This window comes from Furipterus horrens, unplaced genomic scaffold, assembly GCF_987537825.1.
Source record: "Furipterus horrens unplaced genomic scaffold, mFurHor1.1.pri manual_scaffold_9, whole genome shotgun sequence".
Taxonomy (NCBI): Eukaryota; Metazoa; Chordata; class Mammalia; order Chiroptera; family Furipteridae; genus Furipterus; species Furipterus horrens.
Window position 1 is genome coordinate 38,360,101 of NW_028327179.1, and position 17,880 is coordinate 38,377,980.

At 38.0% G+C, this 17,880-nt stretch overlaps 1 protein-coding gene and 1 pseudogene across 2 annotated transcripts in view; both read right to left on the reverse strand.

The window, feature by feature from the left end:
* Nucleotides 1-13,960, reverse strand: part of GRM3 (glutamate metabotropic receptor 3) — a 215,099-nt gene extending 201,139 nt beyond the window's left edge. For both annotated transcript variants that reach the window (XM_090286717.1, XM_090286716.1), the window contains exon 1: nucleotides 13,759-13,960. The gene's annotated coding sequence lies outside the window, so the exon portion shown is untranslated. The remainder of the gene's footprint in view (nucleotides 1-13,758) is intronic.
* LOC150001628 (cytochrome c oxidase subunit 6C pseudogene) lies at nucleotides 8,314-8,542 on the reverse strand (annotated as a pseudogene).
* Nucleotides 13,961-17,880: the final 3,920 nt, after the last annotated feature.

Here is a 17,880-nt window from a genome sequence, read left to right on the forward strand (position 1 = left end):
GTTGAATGGATTTAGAGGGGTAAAACAAGAGTCAAAGAGGCCAATGGGTGACTCTTGCAGAAGCCCGATGAGCATCCATGGTGGTTTACCTACTTCCTGTGGATTAATGCTATTGATTTCATTTCTGTCTTGTTTTCAAATAGTTTTTACTTGAATTCTTACACTTTCTTTTGACCCAAGTTCCTGAAAAAAATAGCCTCCCTTTTAAAATCCCCCTTTCCCTTTATTAAACCAGGGATTTGATATAGCATGACCTTTTCTATTGTAGGAGGAAGATAATTAGCTTAATTGTTTTGGCTGGCATTTTTCACCCAACAGCTAATTCCTACCTACGAGGCACTATTCATATTTGAGTTTGTTAGATTCCCATTGCCACTGCCCTACTTAGGCCATCATTACCTCTCCCCCTAACTATTATTATAACGAGCCAACTCATCTGCGGGACCCCCAAGGCTTTATTTCTTCATATTTATCTTCACGTTGTGCATTAAGGTTGTCCTGATCAAATGCTCTCAGAGGTGTCCCTCTGCCTACGGGAAAAAAAGTTAGCCACTGTTCCATCTGCTATTACCTTCTTCTTGACCCTCACACACCCAGCTGGTAAACTAAGCCGGCCCACATGCTGCTTCCCAAGTAAACCCCACACGCTGCTTCCCAAATAAACCCCACACGCTGCTTCCCAAATAAACCCCACACGCTGCTTCCCAAATAAACGCCACACACTATCTCTCTACCTTTGCATATGTCTTTAATGGCTTTCATCACTTTCTGAAACAATCACTTTTCAAGGTCCAGGACAGGAGCAACTTTTTTTATATGACATTTCTACAGTTATCCAAAGCAGAAGTATTATCACATAGGGGTCCCTTGCAGGTGAGCTCCTGAATTTTCCTGTTATTATAGTTACATGTGCACATATCCCATCTTTCCTGTAAGATTATAAATTATCAGGTGAGACAAGTGACTTTTTATTTTCTGCATCATTCTCAGCACTTTGCCCAGTGCCTTGAAAGTAGCACTCAATGAAGACATATTTAATTGAATTGATGTCACTTTTTATGCCAAGTTTAAGAGTTTTAGCTAGAGTTACTTTGTTGAGATTCAAAATGCTTTTAGGAAATGGTATAATTTATGAATTAAATTTTAGATTATAAAAATAATTCTGATTTTTTAAAGTCCAGCATATGAGGGAAAGAAATTTATGTTAATATTTCAACATGGAAGATACCCATGTGTAAATATAAAATTTTAAATAGAATTCAGTCATTCATTAAATATGTGATAAATATTATATGTTCCATTTAGTATTATAGAGTTTTGAAAAAGTCAGACAAGATCTTTGTCCTTTTGGAGTTAATTCTAAGTAGGGAAACAGGTGGATGTTCCAGCCACATCTTAAATTATTTCATAGGCATTGATTTCTGTGAGTCTATACAAGTAACCCCATTAAAAATATTGTTCTGGATTATAATAGAAGTTATAATTTTATTTACTTAGATTGTGTTACCACATGCATACATTCCACACAAGCATCGATTGGTATAGTGATACCAAGGCACTCTGCTAAACTCACAGCTAAGTCAGAAACCATAGATGACTTAAGCAAGAGAATGCACTGCATTCATTATGCCAAGGTACGTTCACAAGCGAGAGTATCGAGAAATGCTTATGTACATCAAAGCTCATAGCATCACAAAATAAGCTAGGTCTGACCCAGCTGGGAAATACAGAAGGTGAGAGAAGGGCCAGATGCTCAGATGCTTTGGCCATGGAACAATAAAGAAATATTGGGACTTGTCCACATGCCCGGAATTATCCCTGCAACAATGTGTTAGTGTTTTTTGTGGAGCAAATGCCAGGAAGGAGTGTGGCCTAAGAGAAAGTACTAGAGGGAAAATGAGATCCCAGAAATGAGAGTCTGTGTAGAGTGAACTGCTGAAAGAGCAGGTGCTGAGGGGGTATGTGCGCACAAAGAAAATGTGTTTCAAGGAAATTCAGGTGTGAGACCTCCGCAATGGAGAAAGGAGTCTCCTTCCCTCCCCTCTCCTCCCCTTCCCTCCCCTCCCCTTCCCTTCCCTTCCCTTCCCTTCCCTTCCCTTCCCCCTTCCCCTTCCTCTTCCCCTTCCCCTTCCCTCAACTCCCACTCTCTCACATTCAGTCTTAAAACTATGGGGTCTAGAGAATGTGAAGCCTGTCAGGGAAGAACTTGTTTCTCCTAATTCTCCTGCCTAAGCCCACCCTTCACCTCCAGCTTTGAAAGAGTCAGAACTTGAGTTAATGAGTGACAAGGAAATGTGGAAGAGAATCTCAGGAGCACTGGCACTTTTTTTTCTCAAGTTCTATCCTGAAATAGGCTCCTGTTGGGGACAGAGAGAAGATTCAACCTCAAAGTTCAGAGTTTTAATTGTTACATTGGTCTAAGCATACTAAGTTTTGAATGGAGACTGTTTGCAATTAAAATATGATGAGAATCACATGAATGCTTCAGGTAACATTTTCTTTGGTATGTCAGATGAAAACTTAACATGGACTGGATGAAGTGACATTTGAAATTGTTCTTAAAATATAGGTTTGTAAAAAGGAAGAGGAAAGCACATTCTAAATGAATACACGACTATAAATATCCTCAAAGTTTTATTTTGTGCACATACAAAATCTGGGTAGAGGAGAGGCCTGTATCGAAGTTAAAAGGTTGGAAAGATATAATTGGTGTCCTGCTTGTAGAAGCTTTTTGATGGCCAATCTAGGGAGATCAAACTTCCTTTTTTAAGAACTGAGTTTACATTTAATGCCCTTTAAACCATAGAATGGAATGGTCAAGCCAGTTATTCATCAAACTTCATCTGGTAGTGAAATTGCCTGTTGTAAAAAAGGCAATATCACTCCTTTTTAAACATCACATCATTATATTTTCTCCATAGCATCTTAGTTCTCTTATTTATTGTCTGACCCTCATTATTTAATGTAACCTGACTGAGAGTAAAAATCCTCCTAAATTTTTGTTATTCACTGCTATAACATCTCTAGAACAGTGACTGGACGCATAGTATACACTCACTAAATGTCCGGTAAATAAATAATAAATGAAGAGGGAGGGCCTGGAGAAGATAAACTATTACAGATGATAGGGAGTAAGTGATGATAACCTGGGCTAAGGTTCTGGCAGCAGAGGGAGTGAAAAGAGCATACTGTACGGGATGAGTTATCAAGGAGGAATTACTAGAAAACCAAATGGAAGGAAAATCACATAGGTAATTCTAAGAGTTGGAACTGTTTTCTGGGGAGATGATGGTGTTCCTCCTAGATACTGGAAATAAGAAAGAAGAAGCTGGTTTGGGATGGTGATGGGTTTTTAGCTTTAGCAAGGTAGAGCTATTCTGTCAGTGGAAGGGTCCAGCACAGCTGCCATTATCAGGTATAAGCACAGTAACCATCAGGCTCTGCCAGGGACACAGTGTAGCTTTCAAAAATTCCCGATTATTAGGAATCAAATTGTTTTTTACTGTGTGTGTGTGTTTGTGTGTGTGTAGTGTATAGTTTATTTTCTATTGCTTTTCTCTTCATGGTGTCCATTATTAAGTGTGGAATGCAAGTGAACAAAAGAGGTTACATAGACTCCTTAGGAGGTACAGCTGGTGTCCAGGACTAAGCCTTCTGCACCCCTGCTGCCCAACCTCATTCTCTCTTTAGCATTTACCTCATGTGGCTCTGGACGCTGCTTAGAAAACTATCCTTGGCTGTATTTGTAAGGATTGCCAACTTCAACTAAGCAACCATTCACTTGAATGAAGTAGACCCTGAGCAGAGAATGTATAAAAAGTTGCCAAGTAAAGTTTTTCTCCCGTTCTGCAGATCCGGAAGGGGAGAACTGTGACAGAACAATGTTTTCCCACATGCCCCTAGCTCACAAGAATATAGTTATAAAGACAATTTGAGTTTTAAATGTGCAGTTATCCAAATCCCGAAGCATTTCTATTCTTAGAAATAATGTTTTCATTGATGAGACTCTTCAAACACTGATAAGTTCCCTTTGAAACATCTCAATATTGCAATTATAAAATATAGGATAAAAGATCAAAAATGAGAAACTTTCCTAATAAAAATGTCCAAAAGATTTGTGTTGTATGTGTTTGTGTATCTCTGTGGAATTTACTATGGGTAATAAAAGTTCCTTTGCAATGGGAACAATATATTTCCAGAAAATGAATCTTTCCACACAACTCATGGAAACCAGGCTTTATTAGTCGAGCTTAATTAATTAATTAATTAATACTCAGGCTTGCAGAGTTTATTTTAGACAACTGATTAAACTAATTAGAGTGAACCTGCTGTGGGAAATTATTTTGTATAGTAATTCCCTGGGTGTCCTCTGTATGAACATCATTCTATGTTTACTTGTTATGGACCTAATGTTGGTGCCCCACTCCCATTCATATGCTGAAGCCGTAACTCCAAAGTGATGATATTTGGTGGAGGGACCCTTGGAAGGTAATTAGGTTAAGATGAAGTCATGAGTATAGGAGACCCATAATGAGATTAGTATCTTTGTAAGAAGAGGAAGAGAAACCAGTGCTCTCTCTCTCTCTCTCTTTATTAGAAGAAAGAAGCATCCAAATCTGTAGAGAATTTTATTCTTTATTAAATGAGGATATAGCAAGGAGATGGTCCTTCAGGAAGCAGGCTCTCACCGGAACCAGATATGCCTGCACCTTAATCTTGGACTTTCCAGTGTGGACTGAAAAAGAACCACATACTAAACCTGACAAGCTCAGGGGAGGCCAGCATGGGAGGCCCTAGAAACTCAGAGACAAAAGGTAACCACATAGGATAGTTTGAATATAAAAATTACTAATAAAAGCAAGTAATGGTGGGTAGTCACGTCCTAGGCATGTAGGTTCCTGGACAAAGGTCACTCTTTACCTTAAGTGAGCCTACCTATTGCCTTGTTGCATCTAAGAGGACATACCTTTGAAACGTCAGAGTAATCTTTTCCAGAGCCCTCAGGGCACAACCTCTGCACCAGAGCAGGAAACCACAGAGCCCCTAGTTGTTATCTCCTTCCCTGAATGCCGCGTCTCTGTGCTGTAAATGTTAACGAACTGTCCTATATCCACCAATGGAAAATAAATGTGTGTCTTCCAGTTTTACTTTTTACCCAATCCTAGAGATTTCCCCACTTTGCTTTCTCTCGTCCTTTAATCTACCAGCAATGGATTTCATGTAGCCCCTTTAGGCCTCCTCCTTTTATTGTAATGTATAAAATAAGCTGCAAAACTGCCATTCTCCAGAGAATTCTTTCAATCTGTTGAGATTTCACTTCCTGGAAAACAAACTCATAAATTAGCTACAGGTTTGGATGCTTCTTACGGTGACACTAGCCTCCAGAAATGTTAGAAGTAAATGTCTGAGGCTTAAGCTACTGTATTTTGTTATAGCAGTCAGGAGACTGAGACAGTAATGTTTCTCAAAATGAATATGTTTAAGAATAATCTGGGAGCTTATTTAATACTATATTTGTTTTTCTGAATCCCAACCTAAAGAAAAGTAGTCTGGGATGCATTTGTCCCAGTATTCTTCCTTTTAAGTAAATTCAAAGTAATTTCAGTGCAGGCTCTTCTGGGCAATGATTTGATGAACAGTATTTACAGCAGAAATAAGCAGGTGATGGTTGCTGGTGGGAGAGTGGGAAGGAAAGGAAGGAAAGGAAGAACAGGGCTGCTCTGACTGTCCTTCAACTTTCTCACCCTTTTCTACTTCATAGTTTCCAACTCTTTCCATCAGAGGAGCATGCTTAAAATTACCAGATTCCCTACCTATGTCACCTAGCAACAAACCCAAATTTAGGATTTTAGAAGGAAACAATGTGGGGAAGATGAGCACTCTGTTACACTTCAATCTTTTTCCTGCCAGGACTTCATTTGTTCAGTAGCTACAGCACAGGTCTTTTTCCTCTCAGGTTACTGTATCATGTATATTCAAGAAATCATAGCTAAAAAAGGGCTTTTCATAGACAAAATTATGAAGTGGGCAAAAATTATAATTTTTCACTCTGCTCACTTCTCACTAAACTGGATGAAGTTGGCTTTTCTGAAGGAAAAAGAAAAACAAAAAACAATCAATCCAATGTGTCAGAGGATTAGTGCACTACATGAACCTAGAAGTATATGATCTTTCGTACTTCTTGGATGAAACACTTCAGTTTAAAATTCAGAAAATTTAAGGAACCAAGGCAGGTACTAGAAGAGATGTTTTTGGAGGGGAAGGGGAGCTCTTAGACTTTTTCAAAATATTTTTCCCAAGGGCAGGCCTTGAGCAAACTTTATGAAGGAGATGGGTTAGGAATCTAAGTTGCATGTTGTGGCTGCTTATTAATTCTGAAGTGGTCCGATCTGGTCACCACTGCATCTGGACTTGACAGAAATCACTAGCATTAATGCATCAGCATGTAGAGGGTCCTTTTAAGAAAAAATAAGAGTATTTAAAATAGCAATTAATTATATCCTCCTGACCTCATTTTCCCCTTGAGGCAGACATAAATTCCAGCTGTCCTGACCTTATAGTGCCATCTCCCAAACTGGCATGTATTTTGACATATTTTGTGAAAGCAGTTTCTGTAATGTTGTATTTATCAACACACAGTGAATTGAAACTGTTAAGCAAAGTACAAAATATTAATAATCTATCTGTTATATATTATTAACAATCAAAAGAAACAGTTCTCACCAGATGGAGGTACAGATCTGTGACGCCCATTCATTTTTTATGTCCATAAAATATTCTAGCACAAATCAGAGAAAAACTTTCAAGTAAAGCTTCATGTTTCAGCTGTTGGTCTGAAATGAAATATAAATTTATGCAACTAAGACAGTAGGTTTCCTGCTTGTGAGAAAGCACTCAGGACAGAGAATCATGAGATGTGGGTTCTCCCAGAGCAGCCCTATTAACTGGGACTTTGGCATCATCAGCAGGTTACTTTGCTTCTCTTGTTCTTGGTATGTTACATTATTTTTCTAATTTTTATTTATTGACTTTAGAGAGAGAATAAGTGGAGGGAGAGAGGAAGAGATATCAATTTTTCTCCCACTTATTTATGTATTCTTTGCTTGAGTCTTGTATGCGTCCTGACCGGGGGTCAAACCCACAACCTCGGTGTATCGGGGATAACACTCTAAAACCCAGTGTACTACTTGACCAAGGCTGTGTTTAGAATTTGAAACCCTTGAGCTGGTCCTTTTTTAAGTTGTTGTATATATTATGAATAAATGGCCAAATGTGTAAAATGCTATGTTCTTACATATAGATGAATGACTACTTTGGTTGGGTAAAGAAATTTCAAAATTTTACTAGTCCACAAAACATTTTTACCAGCTCATTTTCCTGTTGGAAGTAGTTAGGTACTAGAGGAGAGAAACATCAACATTTTAGCCATAACAAACAGAAATGCTATTCAACTGCATGCCAACTCTTTGTGAGACTATATTCTTGCCACTGTATTTAGTTTTGCAGATTATGAGATGCATCAAAATTAGCCTTCAAGAAATATATTTTGTTCCCATTTTCACACCTAGTGTTTCTTTATCAGCTTGTTAATAAACCTGTATTTTCAGACTTTTCTGATTCTTGTTTTTTCCCTTAGTTCTAATTAATTTTAAGTAACTTTTCAGTTTATTTCTTCCATTTGCATTTTGTTGTCCCTCAGAAAGGCTGAGCCTGTAGAATTCTATCCTGAGTTCCATTTCACTAGTCATTGGTATTCTTTACCAAAATATGTTCCTCTACTTGGAGCTTAAAAAATATTTGTTGAATAAAATGAAGCCCAACATAAAACATAAATTGGGAGACAAAATAGCATAGTAATAGAAAAAAGGAACTTAGGATAAGAATGTTTTGTATTCTACTTCTTGAGTTGTTAACAACCTGAACAGGGGAAAATTACTTTCTCTCTCTGGGCCTCCATTTTCTCTTCTTTAAAATGAGGATCAGAATACCTACGTCATATGGTTCTTGTGAGTATTAAATTAGATAGATAATTCATGCACTGTTTTAGCAGAGTTTTTAGCATGTGGCAATTAGTCAATAATATCATCAATTATTATGACATACCATTAGTTTTGTCAACTCACAGCATCCAGCACAATGTCTCCATAGTATCATAATATCTATATTTGAAATTCTATTTTATCATTAATTTTTTTTCTATTTCTTATCTGTTTATTTATCAACAGAAACTATTCCTTTGCTCAAATATTCATGTCCAGGAACACAGGTCAGTGACAAACTTCCATAGAATTCAACCCAAAGAAATTTTTTACATTCCAAGATCACTTTGCACTCTGAAAGATACCAGCCTTCCTCATCTCCTCAAAATCTTTCATGGGATCATAATTTCTGTAGAAATCTGCATATGTCTTCTTTCTTGGTCAGCCACAGCAAACTTATAAAAAGCTGCAACCCCCAGGGATACAGTAATGACTCCATCACCTTGAAATTGCAGATGTTTGGCCAGAAAGCCACACATCGGAGGTTCTGTCATAGCACTAGAAGATATGGTAGTTACATCCTCCTCAACACCAACGTCCTTCCTGATGGAAAAATGAATGATGGTCCAGCCTATATTTGAAATTTTAAATCTAAATACATCTGTTAAATGAAGGAATGGGCTTTTTGGGGGGTGGAAACTCCTCTAGAGTTTCAAACTTGATTTTTAGAATACCTTCAACTCTACACATATTTGTGAAATTTTGTATGTATTTTAATACTTTTTATTGTGTCCTCATGACATTTCCATAATCTTGTTTTGTTATAATAGGTATTTAATAAATAATTTTTGACTGATTGCTTCCCTATCCTTATTAGCAACATTTTATTTTGGGGAGGGGAGGGTGAAGTGTCTTTAAATTGTTTTTCTCTTAATATCCCATGCTACATATATAGGTTGTAATGTTTTTTCAAACTATGTGTTTAGTATCATGGTTTTGAAATTTTCTGATTGGTGTGTACCTATATTCTTCCTGATGAATTTACTTAAATGTTGTGTGTGTATGTGACTATGGTTGTGGGTGTGCGTAAGGCTACATAGGCATGTAAAAATGACAACTACCTTGGGCTTGCTGTGGAGATACCCTCCCTATATGTGGTTTTATTTTCAAGCATGATGTTTTAGTCTACACTTGTGTAGATTATACCTGAATGTTTTCCAAGTTTATTTTTCTTTCCTGTTCTTAAAGTATAGTGTACAATTTTCAGTTTCATACAAACACTACTCACTTTGAGGATATTATAGTCTGTGTAGACACAGACTTCTTAGAATGCTTCAGTTCTAGGGAGAAGTCACAGTTTATTAATGGCCTACTTTCCCTATACCAAGAAAATTGATTTCCCTTTTATTTCCAAGGAAAATCATTTTGAGGGTACTTACCACTATGTGATGAATGGAACTATAAAAATACTTTGGGCCTTCAGGAGAGAGAATACTGGTTTAAAAATTTTTATTCTATGCAGTCTAATTTTATTCTCTTAAAGATATATTCAGTATTGGAATGCCAGTTCTTTTTATTGTTTCCTTAATTTAATCTATATAAATGTTTTTATGTGCAGTCTAATGTTCACCAAACAGTGAAAATACATTAAATTGTGGTTTTAACTGCTGATTCACTTTACTCTGAGTCTTATATTTTCTAGATTTCACGAAGTGTAACCTAGGAACTTATTTCCTGATTTATATAATTTACTCTTTTACTGACTAGCATAACTTGCATCTCAATGGCTGGGACTTGGAGAAACAATTGTGTGGGATGGTGAGTCTACCAAGATATTTGCTTAAGACTCTTAAAAGAAGTCTACACATGGATATCTTAGAACCAGATTTTAAGTGAATAAAATGAAAACCTTTTTCTCTCTTGTGGTTATTTCAGGTTTTTCTATTTTTAAAGTAATCTTTACGTATGGTACATCCATATAAATCTAAACGTATCCCATATCGATATATGCATAATTTAAGCTTATTTTTCACGGTATAGCACAGTGATGAATTCAAGCTTAATTCTCTTGGATTTTAAGATTGTTTTAGTATAAAGGGGCTACCATATGCTAACAGAATTACTATATTGTGTTAATGTATATGTCTAAACTACACACACTATTACATTCCTAACACATCTTATTAATTATGCAAATCACTTTTATTTCAATAATGAAATTTACATGACAACAGCTTCTGGGGCTCAATGGAACATCAGACCAGCATGTCACAAAATTCCCTTGTAGTGTGGGTGTTGACAAGGTTCTGCTGGCATCAAATTTGCAATAAAAATGTCTCATAAATGTGCACCCACATAGAACATTACTTAGAATAAATCAGCTCAATAGTCACACAGGTCAATAGTGTCAGAGATGGAAAATTTCCCCACACTTACATTAGTAACATAAGTGATTAAGAATAAATAACCATATATATCATATAGATGACCTGAAAGATATGTCTTACATATTTAGAAAAGGTATCCAGATATAGAACTTTTTATTCTCTCGTGTAATTGTATAAAACTTTTGTATTCTTCAAATCCTGTATAAATGTGAGATTCTAAATCAGGCAACAGAATGGACTGTCCAGAGGGGTTATAATAGGGAGTAAGTAAAAAGACAAAATAGAACTGAGGGATAATTAGGCTGACTATTACAACAAAGTTCTTAATAGGGAGAACTATTAGACTGTGAAATAGTCTTTCAAATGTACTGGAAGAAGTCATTATTTGAGCCATTTAAAATCAGACTGGACTGAAGTACTCCAAAATACAGTATGCTGTGGGGACCAAGCCTACATTGGAAGTGGAAGGAGGGGAATGACCTGATAGCTTTCACCGTCTGTGTGATTACTCTGATTGTGCTCATTTGATGTGTTCAGTCTTGGTGGATAATCTATCACTTTATGCTACTTTTAGGGAGCAATTTCAACAAATTCATCTAATGCAGAACTGGATGCATTTAGCAGCATCTCAGAAGAGATGAAAATGCACAATAAAAAGTGTAAAATAGCAAAGCTATGAGTAAATACTACGTATTCCTTTTTTGTGGAGTAACCCCTGGAGAAAACAATTCTCACCCTAGAACTCTGGCCACATTCCAATGTGTATAAACACATCCTGTCTGCCTGGCTTTCAATGGAGATTAAGTATTAATTTTCATTTCTTTTGTTTAATGGTATCTTGGGATGATGTTGAATACAAAACAACAAATTGAAACATTTCATCCCCAAGCCAATGACTACATTTTGGCAGGAGGGAGCCAGGACCCTGAAAAAAATCTTGGCAACATTTTGTAACTGATACCTATTAGAGAAATGGACAAGAAAGAGAAAATAGTTTAATTTGAAAAAAAGAGTTTGACATGAAATATGGAAGAGAAAAAGGTATCCAAAGCAGTTGTAAAAATGTTATTGCTGGAAGTCTTTCAAAATAAGAGCATCCTCAATCTTGTGCAGTTCTGGTCAATCACCTGTCATGAAGTAGAGAAGTGAGGCAGGTGATCTTTTGACAATTATTCTAGTTTTTATTCAATAAAAATAGTAATTTAAATTTAATTAACACTCAGTTTTATCATATGTTTGCATTTGTTCAACCTACCAAGTTTAATTGCAGTGATACAAATTTAGAGATGGGATCTTTTTGATATTTGGTCATTGTGAGGTAAATCATCTGATTTACACTCAGTTCTTTTCATATGGATACTAAAACTAATTTAAAAGACCATCATACACAAATGAGTGGATCACAGAATATATTTTCATTATTAATAACATTTTCTGTTTATGTATTTTATCATACATTTTCTCAATTTACTAATCACATATTCCTGAATTGTGAAAAATACCATTCAATTTAAATAAAGGTCTCTATCCCCCAAATCCCCCAAATTTATCCTATTCCTTGCATTGGCATAAGTTTCTATGATTTCATTGTCAAGAATGTAGCTCATATATCAAGAAATTTTATATGGATTTTTGAGGGACAGGAGGAGAGTAGAGAATTGTCAATACTAAAAGGTGTTCTTACCATTTATCCTTCCTGTTAGCCCAATGAATATAGATATTCTAGAATTTTTGTTCTTTTATTTGTGAAAAATAAGTTTCAAGACTTTTTCTACTCAGTTTACATCCTGAGCACCTGTGATATTCTGAATATTAATCAAGTCAGCATTAGGGCATATCTATTCAAAATATTTTTGTAGCTTTGCTAGATGCTCAGAACCTGAAAGGATGGACAGCTAAAACCTACAGGTGTTAGGAATCTTTGTAAATAGAAGACACTACTGTCACTTTATTAAGGTCTGGTGTATAATACCTTCCAAAATCTACTCATATTTCACTGGTTGTTTTGAGAAAAGAAGGAGCATAACATTATAGAATCATTAACTAATAACCTAAACATCTTTGGTAGAAACCGTGAAACCCATAGGAGTTTAGTTTAATGGCAATCTAAATGTTCTTGTCATGCCTATATTAAATAAATTTACATAGACAATTAGAGTTCAGGTAGCAGTCTTAAAATATGTGATCAGGCAAAACAAAGCAGACTTAGATTTAGGTAAATGAAAAATGTTTCTCTACCAACCAATGCTTTTTACACTCAAAGAAACACAATGTAACTGTACTGAACAGTTCTAAGATCAGGTAGCACAAATAAACTGATGGAGAGAAACTCAAAGTAATTGCTGAGCTCTTTAACTCATACTAACTCCAACTCACATTGATCTCAACTCTGAATATACAGATATGTAAACTGCATACGTCCAACACAGCACTATACAAATAGCAGTAGAAATCTTTTATTAGCAAATCAGCTGAGCACTTGACCACAGATTATTAGGGGTGTACAGTTTTGCTGTTATCAAAATGTACAAATGCTTTAAAATACTTAAAAGGCAGAGAAATGTCTCCTTAAGATAGCTACCTAAAAGTGTTAGACCCTGGGGAATCTTCCACGTTTGTTATTCCAGGGAAGGAATTAGAAGAAAATCTAAATGAAATCCTTAAGAAACAAGCTTATTGCCTATATTGCCTAGCTTATTTCTAGATCACAAGTCTCCCGCACTCAGCTATCTCACTGTCAGATAAGAAAATGAAACAGGATAGATGAAGAGATGTGCTCCCAGTCTGGCTTTTCGATTTTCCGTTCAAGCCAAAGGAGCAAAGGGCATTGAGTTAGGGATCACTTCCAAGCGTGTTTGCAGCAGAGAGAACCTCTGGCCCCTTCTGGCTGCAGAGCGTATCCCGGCTGCAACACCGACCAGGTCCCGCTGACAGCTGCCCACCTAGCCTGGCAACCTCCACACCCACATGAAACAGCCAGTGTGGCAGCCAGTCATCGCAGGATTTCCTGTGCACAAAGCCTAAGGAACCCCCAAACCGAACGTGTCCTGAGACCAGAACAGGGCTGGAGGTGGTTGGCTGATTAGACTGGTCTCTCTGCGGGTCTGCGAGTGTTAGTTGTCCCTCCACCTCTCTCACCCTGGCTGCAGATCTGTACCCTGAAAGCTGCCTCCAGCCCAGAGACACGGAAGTGCGCTCACACACACAAACTCTCACTCATGCACACCCACTAGCCTCTGCCCTCCACCCTCCCCACCCTGGCAGAACTGCAGGGATGGGTCTGTGCTCTACCTCAACTTTCCCGGCTGCACCTGCCCCACGCGGCACCCGAGCCTCCGCGCCCTCACCGGGCGCCCTGCAGAGGGACACGTCCTTCTCTGGGGCGCGCTTACCTCGCACCGACAACTCCTGGCAGGGTCTGGAGCTGACCGTGGTGGCAGCGGCGGCGGCGGCGGCTGAGCCTGCACACGGGCTCTGGCTCATGGTTGGTCCTCCTCATCCGACACAAAAGAGGTAGCTTGCTGGCTTTGTCCTTTCCAAATCCAAGGAGAACTTATTTTGCCCCCAAAATGGACAACTTGTGCGCGCCGTTTCCTGTCATAGTGCCCCCTGCCCCTGCCACCGCCCCCTCCCGGCTGCTTAGCTGGACCACTGCCCGGTGGCAGAACATCCAGGCCTTCGAGTCAGTGGGGAGTGGGAAAAGGGAGGGTGGGAGGAGAAGAGAGAAAAGAGGTTGGGAAAAGGGGGGACCCAAGTGGTCGTCCGCGGCGGGGAGGGGCGCGGTTCCCAGCTGAGTCCCTTGCCTTCTCTTTATAGGCAAACTACACTTCCCAGGCAGGGAAGCAACTTTCCTTCACCTTCGCCAGGCTGAAACCATCGAGTCTAATTGGGACTCTTGGCAGAGGCACGAGCCTGGCGTTCTCTCCTCCTCATTCTTTCTTTCTCCTTTCCTCCCTCTCTCCTTCTCCTTTTCCCTCCCCCTCCTTTCCTTTATAGGAGTGTATCTGCAGAGTCTTCAGTGAGCTAGTGTACCTAGCCGAGAGGATTATTGACAGAAAACAAGAGAGGTTTTGCCAGCTGCTTCGCCTCACTCTGAAACCCTTAGGCAGTGCATGCAAAGGTTGGGAATTTCGGAGAGGTGGGGCGAAGGGGCGTGGGGCAGCAGCAGCAGATCCGCGGCTCTAACTTTGAAGCTCTGTTAGAGCTCTTGGCTTGCGGGAGAGCAAGCACTAACAGCCCAGGAAAAGGTCTCTGTGGTCCCTGTACACCCGGCTCACCGTACGCTAGAGGAGAAAGGGAGAGCAGGAGCGGAGAGGGAGCGAGCGAGCCTGGGAAGCGGGTGTGCAGCTCTGCCCCACACGCAGCTAAACTGCACATTGCAAGCCCCTGGAGAGGGCTTGTGCAGAACAATCCTGGGTCAGGCGGGAGGGAGACGCTCCCGTTTCCTAGCAACCCTCATCAATCTTCTCGGGATTGCTACCTCTGAAGGAATTCGATTGGACAGTCCCTGGAGGCAAGACACGCCCCTTCAAGAATGCTGGGCGGCTGCTTTTTCTCATTCTCCCAAATTTCTTGGTTAGAATAAGATAAGAGTGCTGAATTATCTTCCTTCTTATCCTCCCTCCTGTGTTGCCACACCGTCCCCTTGCAGCGACCCCACCCCACCCCCATATTATCCCTTCTGTAGTCCTCCTTGTGGTTAGCAGACCCAGCCAATGTTTTCCACAGAACCTCTTCTTTCTTCTTAAAATTAAATAAATAAAAACCTTAAATTGGTGACGTAGACACAAAAGATAAAAAGGCACACGAAAATAGCTTGAATTGGCTCTGAGCTACAGATAAAATTCTAAAGGTAAAATTCCAGGCATTTTTACATGTTTAGAAACGCATTGTATTGAATTTCAAAATCAGAACTTCACTGTCATTAATTTTTCCACCCTGATATAATAACTTTGTGTTAACCAAGGACTTAGTTATAATGCTTTTCAATGCTACCTTTATTCTTTAATATTTAATGTTAAGTTGTTTAACAACTGCCTCCTTTGTAACCTAGCCAAAACATGTAAACTACAGAAATAATTTTATCACTGGTTCCTTTAGAAGCTAACGATATTTAGAAGATATGTGTGCTTATACATATATTCCATTGTGAATGCCACTAAAACTAGAAACTTGAAAATATGAAAAATTGAGATGTTACTAAGTAACAAAACTCTAAAATGTGTGGCTGTCCCCCTTCCAACATCATTCTATCTAGAATCCAATAACAGTGTCAAAATAAAAGAAAAACACTCTTCTTTGCATTTCATTACTATTATCCAACATGCACTGCTTATCACAAATACACATGACTTTCATAACAGAAAATTTTCGTTTGTCCAACAGACAACTGTACTTCCAAGAGCAATGGCACAGCGTTGGAAAAGATAAAGTTCTACATGCTGCAAGGGCTTCCATACTCTGGAGCCATACTGTCAGCTCTTTCATTTAGAATGTTCCATAAGATTTCCTTTTGCTTTTCAAAAACTTCATCAGAACAGCCGAGATTGGGAGAAGTAGAAGAGAGCCGGTTTTTTTTTTTTTTTTTTTTTTTTAAATCACATTGAAAAAGGAAAGTAGCTGTTTGCACAAAAGAAAACATTGATGTATAGACTGAACTGCATTGCCATAGCCTGCATTTAGGTTTTTTTTTTTTACCCCACTAAAGATGATGATGTATAGAGACTGAAATATTAAAGCAAATATTGAACAAATTATCAATCTGTTATCAGACCTGGCCTTATGGGACACTTTCCTTTTTCCTCTGCCACATATGTACAAAGAAATAATGAATACAATGGCTTTTCAACCTGGTGGTAGTGTATTACCTGAATTTGGATATTTTATTTATTAGCATTACTTCCTAGCTGTGTGACTTTGGTCAAGTTTCTTAACCTCACTATTTCTTGGTTTTATCATCTGTAAAATGGGACTAACAATTGCTCATCCCTGAGTTATTTTTAGGATTAATAAGTACCTTATCAGCAACAGGTAAATGTTAGTTATGATTACTAGACCCTAGAGTCTAGTTAACTGATTGTATTTTAATTGTTTACTCAATGTAATATTTAATTAAAGGCAATTATTCTTGTACTTTAATTCCTTTTTAAATTTAATTTGATTTCATCATTGACTGGGAACACAACTCTAAGTTTAATGCTTATTTGTTGGGGGGGGAGTTGTACTTGCATGTTTTCAAATTCCTTTCAAAAGCCCAGGGCATAGGACTGAATAACAACCTCTGGATAAATGGCATGTCATTTAGGAAATGACATTTCTCCCCCAACCCCATGCTCAAATATTTTAACTGGGCTTTGTTTCTAAACAATTCTAGTTCTCTCTTTTAAGTATCCCCAGTGTAGCATGTTTATCTCTGTTTTTTTTTTCCAAGTCAAAACACATGTGTATTTGAACATCTATACTGCCCTTTCTAGTTCATATTTTATATTTGTTTGATTAATTTTTACTGATTATATTTATTTAAATGATTAACTATGATATTCTTCTTAGGACCCCCTACAATTAATGCCCTGAATTCTGCTATATTACTTTTTTCATGGCCCATAAAGCATACTATCCTTCATTCAGAAAAAAACATTGAGTTGATGTGCTGTCATTATTAATTACAAATACAATGCCTTCCATATCCCTATTGTGATCCAGACTACAATCTCACTAGTATTCCCTTTGGAGTAAATCTCTATTGGTCCAGTCCAGAAATCAATTTCATTGTTGGTTTCTACTAACAGTCAGCAGTATGCAGTTACTTTGATTGTACGCAGGGAGATCAGGTATCCAGCTTGTCTGGGACAGTTCTGGTTTACAGCTATTGTGTGGGTATATTCACAGTGCACACTTTATTTTTCAACAATGTCTGGTTTAATTATTAAATTACATGGCTACCTTAAGCTTCTAATTGTCTAGCCAATATCTCTTGCCTCAGATGTCCCTTGCTCCGTATGCTATGTGACTAATCCTCTGTGTAACTCTTTTTTCAGTAATAGGACTGATCAGTTCTACAGTCTTAATACATATGTCTTTGTAAATATATAACGTACATATAAAATATTGCAATTTATATTTAATTTTCTTATAAATATCACTCATTTATTTTTCAACTTCTTTCAAAATATGTTGCCCCTTGGATCATCAGTAAAGTCTGATTTTAATTACCATTACAATATAAAAATAAAAACATTAGTCTTAATTTTGACACTTTAGGGTAAAAAGTGTCAACTACTCCACATTTTAAAACAGGAGTTAAGACACCCTGTGCTGAAATTGGGTGGAGTATCTTTAAACCACATGGATTACAAAGGAGTTAAAGTTCAAGAAGCTGAGAGAGGAAGGAAAGTGGAATTTAGAGTTTTTGGTGTGCTCTTAATATGCCAGTAGGTCCGGGATGGGAGCGTGTGTGCATTTCTCTCACTTAAGCTTTAGTGAGTGGTGCTGCTGCTCAGTGAAACCATTACTTT